Raw genomic sequence first — 5,635 nt, forward strand, 5'->3', positions numbered from 1 at the left:
TCCTTTTCCCAACCCTGCAATCAGCCACTGATTCATGGATCCCTGGTTAGTGGAAAATATTAATGAGAAACCTAGATCTGGGCACCAGGTTTCCTCACTGCAATTGGAACTGACTGTTCACGACTCCCTCCATGGACTACACACAGTGATGTGATGGAGCTTGTTTTCCTTTGCAAGAGCTGATTGCTAAGTTTTCAGGAATCATACGAGCTGGTACTTAAAATACAGCCATTATTCAATATTAAAGTATGTAAACTGATATATGTGTATTTTTTATTTTTGAGATAGAGTCTCACTTGGTCACCCTGGGTAGAGCTCTTTGGCGTTATCTTAGTTCACAACAACTTCCAACTCTTGGGCTTCAGCAGTGCTGTTGCCCCAGTTTCCCAGGTACCTGGGACTACGGGTGCCACCAGCCCGGACCTGGCTAGTCTGTGTCTTTTTAGTGGAGACAGGGTCTGGCTTTTGCTCAGGCTGGTCTTGAACTCCTGAGCTCAAGCAAGCTCCCTGCCTTGGCCTCCCTGATTGCTAGGATGACAGGCCTAAACCACCCTACCTGGCCAATACTGTGAGTGCTGTGGGTTTTTTAAAACTGATAAGTAACTTAGATGTCTAAGACATGTTTCATGGAGAAATGGCTACTCTTTTCTTTTTGTGTGTGTGGTTTAGGGATTTTCTTTCTTCCTTTTAATTCCAGATTTATATGAGGGTACAAATGATGAGGGGCACAATGGAAGGCTATCAAGCACAACCACCCCACAACCCCCTGAGGCAAGGGATCTACTAACATGTGAACATTGGCTCTTCTTATAGTTGACTGATGGATAGATTGATTGATTTTTGAGACAGAGACTCACTCTGTCACCCTGGCTAAAGTGCCTTGGCCTCAACATAGCTGACAGCATCTTCCAACGCTTGACCTCAAGTGATGCTCTTATTTCAGCCTCCCAAGCAGGATGGACTATAGGTGCCTGTGACTTGCCTGGGTAGTTTTTCTATTTTGAATACAGACATGGTCTCACTCTTGCTCAGAGCTGGTCTCAGACTCAAGAAATCCACCTGTCTCAACCTTCCTGAGTGCTAGGATAACACACGTGAGCCACCTTGCCTGGGCTACTCTTTTATTTCTGTATCCATCTGTTGATATTGAAATCTAGGAATTAGCGGTGATATCTCCAATTGCATACAACATCTCAGGGTTCATTTTAATTTCCTTCCTCTAATTTCCTTCTCTTACAGTCAGAAACCTAGTTTTCATTATCCTTCGTATACCGCCGTCCACCACATGATATCTCAGGGAATGACTGACCAGACCACATATGTGATGGTGATCCCATTAGTGTATGATGCTGGATTTTTAGTGTACATTTTCTATGTTTAGATATACAAATTCTTATCATTATCTAACAATTGCTTGCAGTATTCAGTGAACAATTCCTGCATAATTTATGATAGAATATTTTCATAAAAAATAGTTTAGGCCAGGCATGGTAACTCATGCCTGAAAATGTAGCACTTTGGGAGGCTTAATGGGAGGTTCTGTTTGGCCCAGGAATTGGAGACCAGTCTGAGCAAGAGTGAGACCCCATCTCTACAAAAAGGTAAAAAAAAATAAAAATAGAGAAATTAGGGCAGCACCTGTGGCTCAGTGTGTAGGGCGCTGGCCCCATATACCGAGGGTGGCAGGTTCAAACCCGAACCTGGTCAAACTGCAACATAAGAAATAGCCGGGCATTGTGCAGGCACCTGTAGTCCCAGCTACTTGGGTGGCAGAGCCAGGAGAATCGCCAAAGGCCAGGAGTTGGTGGTTGCTGTGAGCTGTGTGCCTCCACAGCACTCTACCGAGGGCGATAAAGTGAGACTCTATCTCTACAAAAAAAAAAAAAAAAAGGAGAAATTAGCCCTGTGTGATGGCACATGCCTGTCGTCCTAGCCATCGAGGAGGCTGAATAGGAGGATCACTAGAGCCCAGCAGTTTGAGGTTGCTGTGAGCTATGATGATGCCAGTGCATTCCAGCCTCAGGTCACAAAGCAAGACTCTATCTCAGGACAAAAATATGTATAGTGAACACTCTCATACCCCTCACTCAGTGGCTCCACTCAGCTGTCTAATTGACCTCTGATTGCCCCTCAGAATAGCTTTCCCCCAGTCACCCATTTCATTTGATGACCAACTTCAGTACACATCCAGAATCAGCCACTTATAACCACTGCCACTAACAGCACCTCATTCCTGTCTTCCATGAGCTCTCACCTACACTATCTTTTTTTTTTCTTTCTTTCTTTCTTTCTTTATTTATTTTTTCATGATATCAACAATCACTTTAATCTGACCAATTGCAAGACAGAAAGTGTCAGAGTAGGTTTTTATTTTTATTTTTATTTATTTATTTATTAAATCATAGCTGTGTACATTGATATGATCATGGGGCATCATTCACTAGCTTCACAGACCGTTTACCAAGTTTCACCTACACTATCTTAGTAGCCCCCTCTCTATCCCTTCTGCCCCACCCTTGACCCTTCCTGTCTATTTCCTGAAAGCTGCCAGAAGGGGCCTACTGTTAATTTACCAATCAAACCCCATCCGTGTTCCACTCAAAGTCTTTCCATGGCTGCATAGCTCACTGAAAAGTTCTCACCATGCCCCCCCAAGACCGTGCATGATCTATACCCTTTCATCTCTCTAATCCTATCTGCTACTCTTCCCTCACTCACTCCACCCCAGCCACATTGACATCAATGTCATTAAACACTCTGGGTACATTCCCACCTCAGGAGCTATGCACTGGCTGTTCCTTCTGCCTGGAACACTCTTCCCCATATATCAGCATGGCCCCTCCCTCACCTCCTGTAAGTCCAGACTTCAGTGACACCTTCTCAGTGAGGCCCTCCTTAGCAAACTTAGCTAAGCTCTTAACTCTTCCACCGTAGAGCAGAATGAGTAACATAAATGCCAAGAGAGAAATGTATTCTCAATATTTGAAGAGAGATAATATGTATTAACAGTGGAGCTGAAAGAGTCAACATGACAAAGAGGACACAGAAGGGTTGTCCTGCCATGGAGTACAGTACAGTCATAAGGTATGTGGACATATGTTCAAGTGAGTCATTTACCGAAAGGAAAGCTTTAATTTTTTTTTTAGAGACAGAGTCTCAGTTTGTCACCCTCGGTAGTGTGCGATGGCATCACAGCTCACAGCAACCTCCAGCACCTGGGCTTAGGGGATTCTCTTGTCTCAGCCTCCCAAGTAGCTGGGTCCACAGATGCCCACCACAAAGCCTGGCTATTTTTTCTTTCAGTTTGGCCAGAGCCGGGTTTGAACCAAGCCACCCTTGGTATATAGGGCTGGCGCCCTACTCACTGTGCCACAGGCACTGCCCGAAACCCTTAATTTTTAAAACTCTAATGGCCAATGCACACTTTGTAAGCATAGGCCAATGCACACTTCGTAAGCATACAGCACGGCATTTCCACAAGTGAGTATATCAGTGTTGTCAGCACTAGGTCAAGAAACAGAAATGATCAGCCCCCTCAAAAATCCTCCTTCTACCCTCCTTTAGTCATTAGTACCTCAGAGATAACCACTGATTTGACTTTTCACAGAACACATTGGTTTTGCCTATTTATTCACTTTATATAAATGGAACCATATGTGTATCTGGCTGCTATTGGTCAACATTGCATCTGTGATAGTCAGTCATCCCTGGTGTTGCATGCAATTTGTTCTTTTCTCACTGCAGGTGTAGACCAGTGGTTCTCAAACTCGGGTGGGCATCAGAATACCTTGTAGGCTTGGTGCAATGGTTCACGCCTCTAATCCCATCACTTTTGGGACGCCAAGATGGGAGGGTCACTGGAGGCTAGGAGTTCGAAAGCAGGTTGAGCAGTATAGTGAGACACCCCCCACACTCACCCCACCACCACACGCTGCACTTGTTGCAGGAAGACGAGGCCCAATGGAGAGAAAGAGCACCCCAACACCATGTTTATAAGAGGAAGGGCTTTATTCACGGGCCGGGAGCTTACAGCATAGAAGAATTCCAAATGGCCGCGTTCCCCGACTAGCTTGGTCTTTCCCTTTTTATCTCTAGTAATAAAGTTCCAACCCATAGGTTCCTTTCTCATTGGCCAGTTTGAATTAAGCAGGAGATGCTATTCCAGCCCCCACAGAACCACAAGATTTCACAAAAGTGGAAATTTCCAAGTTCCAGGAAGTTAAGTTCACAAATTCCCAATAACTGAGTCACCATGGACAGGACCCTGCAGGTGTATCCTCGTGGTCTCCTTGAGAAGACCTGTTCTCTTAGACCTCACCCTTCTCAGGTACTCTCTCATTCTTCCTTATTTTTTTATTTTTTTTGAGACAAAGCCTCAAGCTGTCACCCTGGAGTGAGTGCTGTGGCATCACAGCTCACAGCAACCAACAATTCCTGGGCTCAAGCAACTTTCCTGTTCCAGCCTCCCAAGCGGCTGGGACTACAGATACCAGCCACAATGCCCAGCTATTTTTTGGTTGTAGCTGTCATTGTTGTTTGGCGGGCCCGGACTGGATTCGAACCCACCAGCCCTAGTGTATGTGGCTGGAGCCCCAGCTACATGAGCTACAGGCAGCGGGCCTCATTCCCCGCTTTTTAAATTCCAGTATATTTTAATTTGGGTTCTCAATTTCAGCTTGCTTCTGCAGGTGCCCATATTATCACTTTTCAGCACGTATATTTTAGGGACTGTGACTCTTCTTGGATTCTCTACTCAGGCCTTAATAATACTGTGGTGGTGGGCTAATATACATAGGAGTTTTTACTTTTCTCTGTGTGACATCCCTCCCCCCTTTCCCCAAAGTCCAAAGTCCAATTAAGACAAGTCCCTCGAGAAGTTTCCTCAGGTTTCAGCCATGCATTGACCGGCCACCTCCCACTATGTGGCTGGAGCAGGGCATGTTGAACGTCTTAAAAGTTACCTTTACTTCCCGAGGAGCATTCAGCCAGCTGTGATGACTCCAGCTTCGCAGCCGTGCAAGTGGTCAGGACGATGGTGTAAACACCTTTCTACCTTGGTTTGAGGGGAACCGGGTTCTGATCCTTGACCTAAACTTGGTCCCCTTGAACCTCCAGAGAGAAAGATTGTACAAACACAAAAGACTAAACAGAACACGGTTAATTACCCAACTGGAGATCTTCCTTGCTACTCTTTCTAGAGTTTTGTCTATTCAATTCATTCTCTCCCAGTTCTTTTAGGAGTGCCTGCTAAATTGCAGAGGATTGACAGAGGCCTCTTTGAACAACACTGGTGGCAAGGCCTATATCCAATTAAGTTTTGCTTCCTGGCAGAGTTGACTGATTCCTGTTCTTATGGCTCTGTTCATGCACTTTACCCTGTCCAAGCTTTGAGGCTCATAAGTTACATATCATTTCCAGGTGATAGCCAAAGCTTTAGCTATTATTTGCACTATTTCTGTTATGAAGGCTAGCCCATTGTCAAATTTAAACTAGAGTGGCAACCTAAACCATGGTATGATTTCTCTGTGCAACACTTTTACTACTTCAGGAGTCCTCTTTATCCTGGTGGGGAAGGCTTTTACCTATTCCAAGTGTGTGCAGACCATCACCAGCAAGTACTTGTTCTCTTTACACC

This window comes from Nycticebus coucang, chromosome X, assembly GCF_027406575.1.
Source record: "Nycticebus coucang isolate mNycCou1 chromosome X, mNycCou1.pri, whole genome shotgun sequence".
NCBI lineage: Eukaryota > Metazoa > Chordata > Mammalia > Primates > Lorisidae > Nycticebus > Nycticebus coucang.